General features: G+C 36.4%; 1 protein-coding gene across 14 annotated transcripts in view; it reads right to left on the bottom strand.

Moving 5' to 3' along the window:
- LOC309623755 (ELKS/Rab6-interacting/CAST family member 1-like) overlaps positions 1-17,980 on the bottom strand; it is a 128,963-nt gene that overhangs the window by 101,736 nt on the left and 9,247 nt on the right. The window contains exon 3 of one of the 14 annotated variants that reach the window (XM_082380923.1): positions 2,529-2,589. The exons of the other annotated variants lie outside the window; for them this stretch is intronic. The gene's annotated coding sequence lies outside the window, so the exon portion shown is untranslated. The remainder of the gene's footprint in view (positions 1-2,528; positions 2,590-17,980) is intronic. 14 annotated transcript variants of the gene reach the window in all.

Here is a 17,980-nt window from a genome sequence, read left to right as displayed (position 1 = left end):
TTTACACTGTCTTTAAAACTGATTGAGATAATCTGTAAAATGTCAGTAATTTAATTTGTGTTTATTACCAACAGGAAACAAGGTAAGTCTGGCAGCTCCTCACTTTGCTTGACTAAATAAAGACACTGTTCAAGATTAACAGAAGGTATTACACGGAATTGAAGGTGAGGAGTGAGGAAAGGCAGGGGAAACCTATAGGAATACGGACACATCATACAAAAAATTTCACCAAAAAACACAAAGGATGTCAAAATACAAAATGACTTTTAAGTGCTTTACAATTAAGTTAGCACATTAAATAATAAACATATGAGTGCATGCCAGAATGTGCTTAGCACTCCTTATGTGTTAATTTATTTAATCCTCACTATAACACATGTACTATTTTTTTTTCCATTTCTTTTTTTTTTAAACATCTTTATTGAAGTATAATTGCTTCACAATGGTGTGTTAGTTTCTGCTTTATAACAAAGTGAATCAGCTACACATATACACAAGTTCCCATATCTCCTCCCTCCCGCATCTCCCTCCCTCCCACCCTCCCCATCCCACCCCCCCAGGCAGTCACATAGCACCGAGCTGATCTCCCTGTGCTATGTGGCTGCTTCCCACCAGCTATCTATTTTACATTTGGTAGTGTATATATGTCCATGACACTCTTTCACCCTGTCACATCTCACCCCTACTATTATTTGAATTTTATTGATGATGACACCAGGCATACAGAGACTTAAATAACTCACCCCAAGATCACACAGTAAGTAATAGAGCTGGCATTCGAATTAAAGCAATTCTCGCAGCCCACTGAAGCTAGTACCCAAAAGTAATTAGATAACTTGAAGCTTTAAAAACAAAAAACAAAACCCAAAAAAACTGAGGCTGTGTGAGCTATTTATACAGAAAAAGATAACAATATAAGTGAGTAATTTGAGTAATTAAATGAAAATGTTAGTGCAGATAAGCTAGTAAAATGTTTCAGAGGGTATTATCTTTAGCCTGTATCCCTAACGAAGGTATATGAACCTTTAATCTGAATGGATAAATTCTAGAACATTATACAAAGAACCTAAAAGGAAGTTACATCAAGAATCATGTTTTTAGAAATGAAGAAGCAACAATAGAAAATCACCCTTTGTATTCAAGGTATTCAAGGTCTGGCAGTGTGCCACAGTGGAAGGAAACTAACCCACAATCAGAAGACAGGAGTTTTAGTTCCAGCTCTCACACTAAAGAGCAACCTAATTTGGAACACATTGCCATCTTTCTGGGTTTCAGATTCCTCATATTTAAAGTGAGGATATAAATGCCTGCACCATTTTTTCGCAGAGCTAATAATATCATTGAAATCTTTGTGGCATATATGTTAAAACGTACATTGTTTAAAATTTTTGGCAAACTGCAAAACAGCAGTAAATATCTCAAGGAAACGATCTGGCAAGTGTACAAAGACGCTCACTGTTGTTTACACCAGCGACAAAATTAGAAACAACCTAAATGGATATTAATAGGTGATGAGTTAAGTAAAGGAGAAATGTCCACCCAGTTTAATACTATGCATCAATTTTTTAAAATGTAGATTTATAGTTACTGATAAAAACTACAGTTACAACATATTAAGAGTAAAAAAGCAGATATATAATAGCAAGTATAGGATGATCGCGATTCTAATTTTTAAAAAGTATGAACATGCAGAGAAAAGTCTAAAAGGATGCAAACAATTACCAGTGTCTGGGTATGGGTAGATTTTACATTTTTCTTCATACTTTTTTGTACTATCTAAATCCCCTACAGTAAGCAAGTAATCAATAAAAAGGGGCATTTTTACCTTTAAAAATAAGAGAAAAGACTTCAGAGATGCCTGCTTGGCTGTGTTCAATTTGCTACCACTTTGGTTAAAAGGGAGGGAACAATAAATATTTACTATTTACTATAAATAAAAAATATCATAAGAAATAAAAATACTTCTGTAATGTTACACAAGAAATAATTAATGGTTATTTGGGGGAACGGAGGAAGGCAAGAAGGGAAGAAGGGAGGAACGAACTGGAATCACTGGGAGACAACATGTAAGGAAACTTTATTCTATTCCGCATAAAAATTTTTTTAACTGAAGTGTAACTGACATTGAAAATTTTTTAATAATAGCTTTATTGAGACATAATTCACACATACCATAAAGTTCACCGGTTTAAAGTGTGTAAGTCAGCAGTTTTCAGCATATTAAAAGTTATACATTGATCACTACTATCTAATTCTAGAACACTGCCATCACCCCTTAAGAGAAAACCCATATACATCTGCAGTCACTTCCCAGCCACTTCCCATCTTTCTCTCCTCCTAACCCTCCTCTTGAATTTGAACTAAATGTATGTACTACCCACCCAAAAATTAAATTAAAAAAAATGCCTAATGATATTTTTCAGCCTCAAAAAGGAAGGAAATGCTGCCACACGCTGCCACATGGATGGACACCATGCCAAATGAAATGAGCCCGTCACAAAAGACAAATATTACATGAGTCCACTTACATGAGGTCCCTAGAGCAGTCTACCTCACAGAGACAGGAAGCACAAGAGTGGTTGCCAGGGGCTGGGGAGACGGGAGACGGGAGACAGGGAGTAACTGTTTGATGGGTGCAGAGATTCAGTCTTACAGGATGAAGAGTTGTGGAGATGGATGGTGGACAACTGCACAACAGTATGAATGTACCTTATGAACTGTACACCTGAAAATTGGTTAAGATGGTAAATTTAACATGGTGAATGTAAGCTGTATTTTACAACGATTTTAAACACTGGGGAAAAAATATACCTGCCATAGAATTCCAAAGTGTTGATATTAAATAATTTACTTATAACTATTGATAAATATTTAGTTTGGTTCTCATTTTCCACTATTATAACAGGCACCTTCACATGTGTATCTCTGCACATTTATCCAAATTTTTCCTGGAGATAAATTCTGAAAGGTGGAATTCCTGGATCAGAGGGTATGCAGTTATGATTTTAATACACACAACAAATGATCTCTAAAAGGGTCTGTACAGATTTAAACTTCCACCAAACGATGTCTGAGCACTTTCCTATACCTTTGACAACTGGGTATTTTCTTTCTTCTCTTTCTTTTTTGGGTTTTCCTTTGATTACAAGTAAGACTGAATATCTATTCACATATCTACAGGCGCTTTGTATTCCTTCCTTTGTGACTCATCTGTTCTTGTTCTTTGCTCATTTTGTTTTGGGGACATTTAACCTTTCTCCTAATCCACTTTAAGATCTTTTTATATTTGGAAAACAACCTTTTGCCTGCTGTGCATGTTACAAATATATTTCCAAATCTGTCATTTTTCTTTTAACATAGTTTATAGCAACTTAAATACAGAATTTTTTTAGTGCAAAGATAAGAACCTCTTCTTTTACAGTTTCTGGTTTTGGTATTATGCTTAGCAAGTAGTGAACTTTCAATTATGGCAGTCTTCAAACTCTCGAAAAGCACTGGCTTTTTCTTACGAAAAATAAATTTACAATAAAATTATCAGGTATTTGAATTCATGAATATGATTCTTTAAATAAATTTAACTACCCGCATCATGCTGTAAAGATTCTCAACAGTTGCTGGAGTTCAAAATCCTTAATAAAAAGATGTGTCAAATTGCTAATTCTCTGAAGCCTATAATCAACCTCCAGTTTCATTCTTTACCTTTGGAAGTCAAAAAATCCAAATATATTCTGAGCAAGTTTACCCCACAGGGAAATATCAGAAGTTAAATTCAACAATGAGAGCTTCCCTGGTGGCGCAGTGGTTGAGAATCTGCCTGCCAATGCAGGGGACACGGGTTCGAGCCCTGGTCTGGGAGGATCCCGCATGCCACGGAGCAGCTGGGCCCGTGGGCCACAATTACTGAGCCTGCTCGTCTGGAGCCTGTGCTCCGCAACAAGAGACGCCGCGATAGTGAGAGGCCCGCGCACCGCGATGAAGAGTGGCCCCCGCTCGCCGCAACTAGAGAAAGCCCTCGCACAGAAACGAAGACCCAACACAGCCAAAAATAAATAAATAAATTAATTAATTAAAAAAAAAAAAATTCAACAATGAAACTGATTTCTAGGTACAACTGTCCCTCCTTTTCTGGACACTCATCACCAAATTCATTCAAATCAGGAGAAACAGACGTTGATGACAGCTAACAGTCTCACATACACTTTAGCACTTGTGATTATACTAGTATGGCAAGCACTGTTTTGGTGAAGAAATAAAATACAACGACTAATGTGCCCTGCTTCTTCAGCTCTGCTTGCACCCATTGTACTGGAATACAGAATTAAAATGATGCTCTGACTGGTAGCCGAGAAGGCTACACAGCAATTTTCTCCATTGAAATGGGAATCAGCACCCCTTCTTTAGGCTACATTCAAGCTAGATTCACTTTACTAAAATTCCTGCCAACTCCCCTGGGAGAAGAAAGAAGCAGCAGGCAATAAGCCAGGCTGCTCTTTCTCTAGCACATTCATACTGAAGATAAAGGGAGCATATCTGCACATATCACAGACATTTACCATGACTGACCAAAAACACATGCTGAATTTAGCAGGACAATCTCAGTTGTCAGATATTAGGAAAATTTCTATTTGGGAATTCTGCTCATGACACTCTCCAAAATGATCTCACACTTCTCACATTCCAAATTGTACACCAACACTCACTAGTCTACTTCTGCTCACTCTAACACTCAGCTTGAGCTGGAAGACTGGAAAAATAACTGCTTAAAATTTAGTCCAAGGATTGTACTAAAATTACACCAAGCTGTATCTCAATGAAATGGTAGGATGTTGTGAACAATAGTAATGAAAATTCTTAAATCTCTGATAGGGTTTATGATCATTTTTTAGAAAAATACATCTCAAAAACAACAAAACATCACAACAATGCTTCATATATTTTAGACAAATATCAGAAGCTCTTCTGAGGCAAAACTTCCATTAGTTTCTCTGAACAAGAGAACGCTTTGATCCAGTTTATCCTGATTTCTAAAATGACAGAACCAAGGAGTCTAGAGCTATTTTTAGTTACAGAAAAAGAATATTATGGATACATGAAAACGGTCATCATCACAAACATTATACTGTATCCCAGAGAGTTCAATGCACTATTTGTCAAGATAACCATTAGAAAAAATACCAGTACTGCATCCTATTATGTTAAATTAAGAACGATTTCTTTTCTGAAACATGTAAATACATACATTGAGGAAACTTTATCAATGCAAGATGCAAAAGAGTTTATAGTAATTCTTACTGACATCACCCAAGTCGATCCTCAGGCTCTGTGATGTTCTGATCTGTGCTGTACCGTATGTGTCCCTAAGAAGAGCACTTACCAGCCCAATCTGCAATTTATTTCTTTGTATCTGTCTTCAAGAAAAACTTTCTAGAACTTGGGACTTTCATCTTGTTACTCTAGGGCACGGCACAGTGTTTGGTATAGTAAGTGCTCAATAAATTTTTGATGAAAGATTGACAAAAACAAATTTTCACGCATTATTTTGAAAGTAAATGGCTACTGGATAGTAGATGCAAATCAAGTCCCTGGAAAATTATATCTTTCCCCTATAACAGAGAGAATTACTCTTATTCTGTAACAATTAGTTCCTTACCAGCTAACACACAAAAAATTCTATCTCAAATACAAACTGGCCAAAATACTAAATGCAATCCTAATGTTTAAAAAAATGTTAATTATACACTCTGGATTTATTTGTGTTTGATCTGAAGTGAAGAGAAGCATTTTCAAATAATTAACTGTCAACAAGAATCTTTTATACTTTTAATACTATATACAACATACACCAAAAGTGTAGGATAGAGTTCTTATCCAAAAACAGAGCTTACAAAGTGGTAAAACTTAATAGCTATATATACACACTCACACACCAGCACTATACCTTATTATAAATTTTAAATTAAGACTATTCAAGAACGAGAAATGGGACACATAAAAGCACTTATTATATATGCAACATACTCGAATGAAGTTCAGATTCTGTAAGATCACTATGATTTGGATTCATGAATCTTTAATAGGAAAAGAAAGTATTCTAATTTCTATCATTTTAGAAGAAACTCAAAGTTTTTTAATGAGTCTGAACCTCCAAGACTGAGACAAAGCAAGAGCCTCTAGGTAGTTCATTTCGTCTGATCATTAGTCTAGTATTCTTTCCGTTGATTCTTTCAGTTGCTGACAAGGATTTATTTTCTGTGCAGCAAAGCACACTGTAAACTCTCAAATGTTAAACCAAAACCAAGTTCTCAGACTGATCTAAATAAACACCAGCAAGAGACATACTACAATGCGAGAAACAACCATACCAGAATTCAAATGGATAGATTAAATTGTTTAAATGAATGCTACTTTGAGCTTATTCTCCTCTAAAAAAGATGTCAGAGTCAAGAAAATGAACAAGCAATTATTCCAGATTCCTAGCAGCTACTCTCTGCTACTGAATCCAGGAGAGAAAAAAGAACATCTGCCTTTATGCCAGCATAACCCAGAGGAGAAATTAAAGAATAAACAAAAATACTATCAAAATGGGGAAGTCCCGAGGTCATAATACATTCTATTATTGTGTGCTCATCAAGACAACAACTCAAGTGACAATAAACTGATTTTAGTACAAGTTCTAGAAATTCCAAATAGCTTTCAGTTACCCAAACTCCCATACCATTTACTTACCCCTTAACCTCTACTTAAAGAGTATATGTATATGTATAACTGATTCACTTCGTTATAAAGCAGAAAACTAACACACCATTGTAAAGCAATTACACTCCAATAAAGATGTTAAATAAATAAATAAAATAAATATAAATAAAGAATATCCTCTACCCGTTCCCTCACTTTCACTCCCAGCTAAATCCTACCTGTCCTTTCATCCTTAGATCAGGCATTACCTCCTCTAGAAAGCCTGTCTGACTCTCAAACTGAACAAAAGGCAGAAATAGAGAGGAAGGAATGGGTGGAGGAAGAAAAGTACAGAAAGAAGAAAAGATAATATCCCAAACCAGATATTACAGTAGTAAAAATATCATCCTAAGCAATGTCAGGATTGAAGACGTCATTCCATTAAAAAATAACATCAAAATGAAAATTTTTTTTAACCTTAAAAGTAAAATCAACCAGCAGAGGGATCCTATAGTAACCATTTCCATAGTGTTTAACTTGAGAATGCTCAGTACTAACAAAGCAAAGGCAGAATTAAATACAAGGGACCATAAAGGTACTGTTCAGTCTAGCAGCATTTTAAGTATCAACCTCACTTCTTTCTTCATGCTCTACAGCCCAAAAGTTTCAAGCACCTGCAACAGACGTCAATGAGGTTAACAAAATTCCCAGATTTAGTCCCTGAAATACTAGTATATAAATCAAGAAGAAGGGTGAAGAAAGAAGGGTAAAGAAAGAAGAGTTAAGTGATACCAATCAGCTGTGAACATGTTAAGAGCTAACCCTGGCAATGCTACAACTGGGAGTGGATTCAGCTGAATAAAGACACACCGGAGGCAGCAGCTTGGCTGTGAGGTGGGGAGGGGGGGTGGTCCCTGCTGACATTCAGCTGCAGGGCATGGCATAAAGCTAACGGGCTAATGTCTGTGTCCCACAGAGCTAATGTCAACACTGAAGTCACTGTGTGCCCAAAGCTTTCCAGAAGCTATAGAATTCCTTTATCCTTTTTTTCCCCCCCTTTTCCTCCAGAGAAAGAGAAGAGGCAAGGAAGACTGATATTGAGGGAGAGTACAAAGAGATCATGACCTTACGATCTTACAGAAAAGCACTCCTGTACACTGCCATTGTTTAAGATGCTTTCACACACACTATCACTAAACTGTGTTAAACTGAAATGAAGCCCATCAAAATTATTTACATAAATAATTCTGTCTTGGGGAGAAAATAGCATAGAACATATACAAAGAACATCAGCTAACCAGAATAAACCAACCAAATTACTCACATTTTTTTCAAGACTTACCTCTTTAATAATGGGCTTTCTTGTAAAAATCAAATCTATACTAGGCAACTGATAGACTACAACAGTCCACTGTTGTATTTTGTTCTAGAGATGCTAAGACCAAGTGCAGTTAAGACAAGAGAAGGAAACCAAAGGTATAAGAATTAGAAAGCAAGAAAGTCATTATACAGAGATTGTAGGATGAAAACTCAGATGAAATTACAGACAAAATATCTGTATAATTAAGAGTCCAGCAAGGGACTTCCCTGGTGGTCCAGTGGTTAAGAATCCACCTTCTAATGCAGAGGACGTGGGTTCTGCATCCCACATGCCACGGGGCAACTCAGCTCACGTGCCACAACTGCAGAGCCCACCAGAGCCCACGCACTCTGAAGCCCGCGCACCGCAATGAAAGATCCTGCGTGCCGCAAGGAATATCCCGCGTGCAGCAAATAAGACCTGACGCAGCCAAAAAATAAAACAAATAAATAATTAAATATTTAAAAAAAAAAGAGTTTAGCAAGCCTGCCGCATATAAGATCAACATATAAAATTTAACTGCATTTCTCTACAAGGAAAAAATCTTTAAAAAGTGTCATTAAAAAGAGAGAGAAAGAGAATCTTGATAAATAAAACCAAAGAAGCATCTGGGGATAAAATAACAATAAAAAGTCAAACTATTATGGAGAAAATCATAATTGTTTCAAAAGCAAAACACCAAGGTATAAATATTATTTTTTTTTGTATACAATCCCTTAATTTTTCCATGGCAACCATCAAATAAGGCATATCAAAGGCTCTTTTACACATGCTTCTGTAAAAATGTTAAGTAGATAAAAGAAATCTTTAAAAATTAATAAAATTTTTTTGAAAATCAATTTAGGTAGTAAACAGACAATACAAAAGATTGCTTCATGTTTTAACAGCATGTTGAGAAGAAATAAAACCATATGGGATCTTCACGGGGTATTTAAAAGGAAAATACATTTGTTTTCTCGACTCTCACCAATTTTATCACATAAACTCCAATAAATACATGTGTTACCATTATTTTCATTCATCTCCTACATCCATATTTACTCATCGCGTTGTATTTTCAATTTGAATACTTAGGTCTATGACCACAAAATCTTTCACTTCACTTCAGCTGACTGCATACTTTTGGGGAAAGTTAAACATGCACTTACCCTATGACCCAGCGATTCCACTCCTAGATATTTCCGCAAGAGAAATAAAAACATGGCCACAAACACATCTGTATAAAAATGTTTACAACCGCTTTATTCATAAGAGCCAAAACTGGAAACAACCTCATCAACAGGAGAATGGATAAATTGATTCTGCAGAATCCATGCAATGAAAACTACTCAATATTAGGATGACTATGGATACGTGCAACAACACGAATAAACTTTAAAAAAAATATATAGTACACTGAGCAAAAGAAGCCAAACACAACAGAGTACAGACTATATGGTTCCATGTATAGGAGGTTCTAGAGCAGGCAAAACTAATCTAAAGTGAAAGGAATTAGAACACTATCTATGTGTTCGGGGCAGGGAAAATACGGATTGGGAAGGAGCTCAAGGGAACCTTATGGGATGATGGAAATGTTCTATATCTTCGTAAGACTGCATTATACGACTACTGGCATTTGTCAAAACTCATGGAACTATGATACGGAAGATCCATGTATTTTGCTGTATGTAAACTATACTCCAACAAAAAATAAATATATTAAAAGAGAAAAAAGTAACAGACATAGGTCAGAAAAGGGAAAAGTAAATAAATATTCAAGAAAATTTCTTAACAAGTAGGAATGACTTCACTTAAAAGAAAAAAGGATAATTTAGTTGATTTTAAGAACACTTCCAGTCCCAACATGTATTATGCTCTATCACCTAATTCAATTGTAACCCTGCATTCTTAAAAAGGTTAGAGAAGAAAGCAGAAGCTCGGGGCTACAGAGACTCATTCAAATATACAACAACGTATGGAAATCACCATCAACAATTTGCCTTATTTGTTTCAGATATCTCTCTCTCTCTCCCCCACCCCTCACTGTTGCTTATTTAAAATTCACAGAAGTGATGTCATCTGTTCTTGATTCTCTTTGCAAATTGCTCATGTTACTCAACATAATGTGTCTGAGAATGTAAACTGGTATAGCCACTATAGGAAACAGTAATGGAGGTTCCTCAAAAAATTAAAAATAGAACTGCCATTAGATCCAGCAATTCCACTTCTGAGTTTTTATCCAAAGAAAACAAAAATAACTAACTCGAAAAGATATCCGCACCCCCATGTTCACTGCAGCATTATTTATAATACCCAAGATATAGAAACAACCTAAGTGTCCATCAATGGATGAATGGATAAAGAAAATGTGGTGTGTATATCTATACACATATGTGTATAGATATACACAATGGGATATTATTCAGCCATAAAATAAAATAAAATCTTACCATTTCAGAGGGTCGGGGGGGGAACCACAAGCTCACAGGTAGAGAACAGATTGGTGGTTGCCAGGGGTGGGGGACAGGGAGTGGGTGAAATGGGTAAAGGGAGTCAAAAGGTACAAACTTCCAGTTATAAAAATAAATAAGTCCTGGGAATATAATGTACAGCATGGTGACTATAGTTAATAACACTGTATTACATATTTCAAAGTTGCTAAGAGAGTAGATCTTAAAAGTTCTCATCCCAAGAAAAAACAGTTCTTTGTAACTATGTGTGGTGATGGATGTTAACCAGACCCAGTGTGTTGATCATTTTGTAATGTATCCCAATAGCAAAATATTGAAACTAATATAATATGTCAACAATACTTCAATTTTTTAAAAACGTGTTTGAGATTTATCCACACTGATATACATAACTCTAGCTCATTCACTTTTTTTTTTAATTAATTAATTAATTTATTTATTTATGGCTGTGTTGGGTCTTCGTTTCTGTGCGAGGGCTTTCTTTAGTTGCGGCGAGCGGGGGCCACTCTTCATTGCGGTGCGCGGGCCTCTTACTATCGCGGCCTCTCTTGTTGCGGAGCACAGGCTCCAGATGCGCAGGCACAGTAGTTGTGGCTCACGGGCCCAGTTGCTCCGCGGCATGTGGGATCTTCCCAGACCAGGGCTCGAACCCGTGTCCCCTGCATTGGCAGGCAGATTCTCAACCACTGCGCCACCAGGGAAGCCCTCATTCACTTTTATGAACTGTATAATACAGGTTTCACAATTCCTTATCCAAAATTCTAAAATCCAAAGAGCTTTAAAAAGACTAAATTTTTCTCCAAGCTTAATGGAAAAACCTGACTCAACTGCTATGAGGCTATTTACCATTTATTTATCCAATTTAATATGAATATTCCTAAGTTTTGCTACAGATTTAATATGTTTGATTACTGGGTATTGTCCAGATCCCAATGGGAGTATTACACAATATACAGTTTATATACTGGATTACCTTTCAAAATCTGAAAAACATCTGAATTCCAACATACATGTGCCCTAAGTATTTTGGAGGAAGGGACTGTGTACTCATATTCCATTTTGTGAATAAATACCAACTTATCCACTCACCTACTTGAGGAACAGTTAGATATTTTTCCACTTTTTTCACTGTTACGACAAGCACATGTACATCTACCTGTCTCCTTGTGCACATGTGCAAAAGTTTCTCTCAAGGAGACACACAGAAATGAAACTGCCAGGTAGTAGAGCGTGTCTTCAACCTTACTGGTCATTTAAATGTACCTTTTTCAATTTACTATAAACAAGATGCATGACACAGATGATAAAAGGGAGCAGATATCCAGCCTATAACTTTCATATCTACAGAACCATTAATCATATAACACTTTCCATTAATCATAAAACCACTTTCCTAGAAGGAAATTTTTGGTGGAAATGGATTGGGTTGTTACTTTAAAAAAAAAAAAGAAAAGAAAAGCTAAATGATTGTGCATTCAATTCCATCCATAAGGAATAAAGACAGTGTTTTCAAAGAAAGTTATTACTTATGAAGCTACTTTAATTAGCAGAGCCCAAGTATCGCTGTAAGGCTTGAGAATTTTTTTTAAAAAGCAAAAATTCTATCCATAGGATCTTTTCTCTCTGAAAGAAGGAATGAGAGAAGAAACAGAAAAGATTGGAAAGAATCCTAATTTCTCTCCGCTCACCCTACTTCCTAAAATGGCATCTTTCCCTGAGAATCCCCACAAAATACAACTACTTTAATCTCAGTACCAAAATTTTGATGTCAAAGATTCCTATAAAAATGATCTTAGAGATAAGGACACTGAAAATCTGAAAGCAACAATAATCAACAGTTTCAAGAATTTCCTTTCTATCCCTTTCATATTTATTGGAAAATAAATAAATAAGCAGGCTTCTTTTTCTCTTAGGTATTTGAGAAACAAAAAAGTAACACAGGGATACCTGATTCATTACTAATGTTTAAAATATTTTTAAACTAAACTTATGAATTGGGATAGATGCTTATATAATTCTTTGTTTCTGACAGCTTTTAAGAACACATTCTTTGATCCCCATATTATAAGGAAAATTGGCTTTTTAAATAAAGCTACTTGCTTAACCCAAGGTATCTAAACAAAAACAAGAAAACTTAAATGAGAGGTTCACAAAGGAACATTTGATGACGTTAGTGGACCTAAAATATGTCATATTTCTTATACAGACTTAAGCAAAAGAAAATATGAATCCCAACGTATAGACAAGTGCCACAAAAACACAAAACCGACAGGAACACAAGAACAGCACTTTATCCTAGGTGGAAAAACGAACCCCTAGCCTATTTCAATACCAGAAGAATGACAGATTCTGAGAGGGCTCCGGCTACCTTGGGAGTTCTCTCCATCAAGAACAAGAACTAGTAATTAACATGAAAGAGTCCATTTCAGACAATTCTGCCCACAAAGGAGGCAGTGCTGTTGAAAAATAAACTTAACCAAACATTGGAGAACAGAAAAAAAATACTGAAGTATAATCCCTCACTGACGGAAGAAAGATCTTTAGTTAGTAGCAGGCATTAAGCTCCCTGACAGAGATACCATGGCAGGTGGGTATAATAAACATGGTCTGTCTCCATATAAAGGTAGATAAGACAGATAACGGTGGATAAAAGAGTCATTAATCCCAACAGCAACAAAAATACACAATTATAACTGCAAACAGGGATAAAAGCTATAAATCCAAGGTAGTAAAGATAAGAGAAGATTTGGGGGCTGGGTGAGATCTGAAGAATAAGTTAACTTCCATTAACTATTTAAAGACACAACACTTCTACTGTGAGGAGAAGACTACTTAGGTGAAGACCCTCAAGAAGGAGGGGGCACAGCACATTTGAGGGATTAAGGAGACTGAGCACCAAGGAAGTGTGACAAGAGTTTTGGACTTTAAGGGCAACAGGAAGCCCTGAAAAAGTTTTGAGCAGAGTATGATCATCTCTACCATCATCACTAACAGTGATGCCGGGCACATACTACCACATTTAATTCTTAGAACAAGTACATGAGGTAAGAATTATATAACCATTTTACAGATGAGGAAACTAAGGTTTGGAAAGACTTAGCAGCCTGCCAAGCTCACATAACTAGTGAGTGGTGGAGCCAGGATTCAAACATCACATGGGCACTTTCAAAAGCTCAGACTGGCTGCAATGAGGCTGCATACCAGGGGGAAAGAGAAAGACGGGAAAATTGGGAGACCACTGCAGTAATGTCAGCCAACAGCGACATGACCAAACTATGACAGTGGCTGTGGGGTGGGAAAATGGATGGCTTACAGAAATACTTCAGAGAAAAAAGATCACCAGGATTTGACTGGCAGGGTGGGAAATGAGGGAGTGAAGCAATCAAGGAAAATTCTGAAGTTTCTGACTTAAACACCATGGACAAGTTGGTGGCACCATAAACAAAAATGGGAAAAAATAAGGAAGGACCAGAATTGAGGGGAAATCTTGAGCTGAATGTAATGTGCTTTTGAGATGCTGAGAAAAGGTTTGAGGGAGCAACTGGGCATGTGGGTCTGGAGCTTAGAGGAATGATATGAGCTAAATAAAGATGTTAAGTGTGGAAGCTCTGATACACAGATGTTAACTGAGGCCAAGGTAGTGAATGAGCCTCCCTAGGAAAAGAAAACACAGCAAGAGGAGACAGTCATAGGACTGATTCAACATTAGATGGCAGGCAGAGGGTAAGAGGCGGGCAAAGGAGACAAGAGGAGCAGTCAGAGAAGTGGGTAGAAATCAGGAAAACAGTGTCACAGAAACTGAAAGAAGCTGATAAGGACCCTTTCTCTAAGGGGAGAACACAGACCAAGAAAGATCTGGCTCTGGGTTCAATTCCTGGTTCCATCAGGATGACTTCAGTGAAGTTAACTAAATACTCTGAGCCTTAATTTATTAATCTATACTATGAACATTATGAAACTGAATCTACAGGGTTATTATAATAATTAGCAGTAAGACAGAACACCTATCACACTGTAAATTATCAATAAATGGCAGTTACTGTTGTTGCTCCTGTTTGTAAAACCAAAAGGTTTGGTTAGTGGCTTACTGAACCCAGCCCTGGGAAGCCCTAGGGGTTCTAAAGAACATCTTCAGGGAATGCCTGGCAGGGCCACACTGGGGCATCTGGGCTCCCCAGTCCTGTCTCAATCAGAACAGCTTTGCCTTCTTTTTCATTTTACTTCTTAAAATAAGTTTTAGGCACTTGCCTGGTGGCACCGTGGTTGGGAATCCACCTGCCAATGCAGGGGACACGGGTTCGAGCCCTGGTCCGGGAAGATCCCACATGCCGCAGAGCAACTAAGCCCGTGCACCACAACTACTGAGCCTGCGCTCTAGATCCCGGCTCCACAACAAGAGAGGCCACCGCAATGAGAAGCCTGCGCCCCACGCCGCTCGCCGCAACTAGGGAAAGCCTGTGCGCAGCAACGAAGACCCAACACAGCCAAAAAATAAATTAGTTAATTAATAAATAATAAGTTTTATTTTCATATCTGAATAATATTCATTTGAAAAAGGGGTCTGCAGCTTAAAGTGTTTTTCAAAAAGCAATGACTGGATCATCTCAATAGTCCCTTCAATTCATTTGGATTACAGCTTGTAATTCTTTTTTTTTTTTCTTTTTTTGAATTTTTGAAGTTTGTTTTATTTATTTTTTTATACAGCAGGTTCTTATTAGTTATCTATTTTATACATATTAGTGTATACATGGCAATCCCAATCTCCCAGTTCATCCCACCACCACCCACCCTCCCCGCCACTTTCCCCCCTTGGTGCCCATACGTTTGTTCTCTACATCTGTGTCTATTTCTGCCCTGAAAACCGGTTCATCTGTACCATTTACAGCTTGTAATTCTTCACCAAAGTAAAACATGTGAGAAATAAGGACAAAACAACACACTTGATAACATAATCCCTAACATGAAGCTTATTATTTATGATTATTTCATTAGAATAATGGTTATAAATCAATTAGCTCTGTTTATCTACTGAAAATTGTACTAGGCTCAGTGCCATTACTGCCATTGAAGCGCCACAGCCTTATAATAGCAAATTATTGTTTGTTTGCTTAAGATTATAACCGCATGAACGGTGAAGAAAAGAGTTAAGCAGCATTAAAATCACAAAGGGCTTTCTTTTTTCATGAAAAATAAAGTTGGTTAGTGTGCTCAAATTACTTGTTTTCTTTTTGAAAGCCCTGCATGAAGAAAACCAATTAATAAAGAATCAAAATATCTCACCAGCCTTTTCTCATTGAAATCAGTACCTCTAAAAACTTTCTTTTAATATCCTTTTCTTATGCTATTGATTGTTTGTAACTAATCACTTTCCATGTCATCATTGTATGTGGTCCTCTTGTGATAATTATCCCACACTCTCCAGTTTAGTCTGTTGAGCAATCACCACTCTGGTGCAGCTGAAAATTCTCAGGGACACTAGCTTGAATCTCTATGGCACAGATGTCCTAATACTTCATTTTAAAATGGGACAAAGGTTTTACAGAGCCTTGCTGATCTTTTGTCCCAGACACTGGCTGTCTTTTTCATCTAGGACATAATCAAAAATGTACTGTATAAGTTTTTTAACTACAACTTTAGAATTTATACTCTTCAATAGTAAGTCACTTCTCTTAAATGACAGAATTTGCTCCTATTTAATTGCTGGAAGTTTTAAGCAATTCAATAGGAGCTGACGGTGGATCAATAGTTGTCTTCATTTTAACAGCTCACCCAATAATGAGGAACATGAGAACTGCATCTGGAAGATTTGGTGTGAAAGGAAATGACTTCTGAAAGGCTGACTGATTTATTTGTGCTGATACTGGCACAGACTGCCCTACTTTAGGCAGGATGGTTAGGGAAGGTCTCTTTGAAGAAGTACCATTTAAGCTGACACCTGAGGCAGCCAGCCTATAAGAGTGGGGTAAGAATGTCTGGCAGCACATAAGAATAAAGAGTTAAGAACAGCATATATATATATATGTATATGTGTGTGTGTGTGTGTACACATATATTTGAAGGACATTTTTTTCAACACCCAATCGGCCATTAATACAAATTGAAAGCCTGTTATAATCAAATCAATGTAGTCCTGGAAAAAGAATATCAACAAAGAGATCAATGGAACAAATCTCACAATAATTAAGCACTTAAGAAAGAAAAAGGAAATGCCACAAACCAAAAGAAAAGAGACTGATCACAGTATTTAGAAAGCTTTTCAATTATTAGGAAAACATCAAAATAAATACGTTCTCCCCACGCAAAATTAAAAATAAGTTCCAGGAAGATTAAAGAACTAGGTATAAAATGCAAATTAATTAGAAAATAAAAAGAATAAATATAACATATTTAATGATATTCAGATAGGGAAGGACTTTCTAAACAAAAAACGAAATGTAAGAAATTACAAAAAAATTACAAATTACAAATGTAAGAAAAGTATAGTACATTTTACGGCTTAGAAATCTAGAATTATAAACATCAAAAGTCAAAAACTAATGAGCAAATGACAAAAACTACAAATTATTCACAACTGTGAAAGTACTTTATCCTCACTATTGAAAAAGCCCATAAACGTCAATGAAATACTAAGACCGTACTGTCCCCAAGAGAAATTAACAAATAGGAATATACCAATCACAGACAATATGCAAATTGACAATAAACACATGAAAATGTAAACAAAGAATTGCAAATGAAAGCAAGGTAAGACAAAACTTTTTAATCTATGAAAGAGGTAAAAGTTTCTTTTCAGGCAAAAGATTTTTAAACATTATATGAACAGGTAAGGTGATACATGCATTCTTACATGCCTGATCACCTAAAGTGGTCCAATCCTTCTAGAAAACAGTGTGTCAATAAGTATATTCATCTCTTTTATTTTATAAGCACAAATGTATCATCCTTAGGAAGCAGAAACTATCTTCTAGCAATGTTGCTTTTCTCTCCAAATATAAGGTGGATAATATAGTAATTTGTAGGGTCATTTTTGTAACATTTTCTCATTACAAAGTAAGAAATATAAGTGTTAAAACATTTTAAGAATACATAAATGTATATGGGAAAACCTCTCCTATAATTCCTTTGATCCCCTCTGATGAATAGATTCAATTTTTTAACAACCTATCATAGGGAAATAATCAGAAATGTGAAAATGTATTAATAAAGATGGCCATAACAGTAATACATATGACAAAAAAAACTGAAAAGTGGGGAGACCTTCAAGATGGCGAAAGAGTAACACATGGAGATCACCTTCCTCCCCACAAGTACATCATAAATACATCTACGTGTGGAACAACTCCTACAGAACAGCTACTGAACACTAGCAGAGGACCTCAGACCTCCCAAAAGGCAAGAAACTCCCCACGTACCTGGGTAGGGCAAAAGGAAAAAGAAAAAACAGAGACAAAAGAATAGGGACGGGACCCGCACCAGTGGGAGGGAGCTGTGAAGG

Source organism: Balaenoptera borealis (assembly GCF_965194805.1).
Source record: "Balaenoptera borealis genome assembly, chromosome: 2".
In the NCBI taxonomy this organism is placed as follows: domain Eukaryota; kingdom Metazoa; phylum Chordata; class Mammalia; order Artiodactyla; family Balaenopteridae; genus Balaenoptera; species Balaenoptera borealis.
This window is presented reverse-complemented; position numbering and strand designations above follow the sequence as displayed.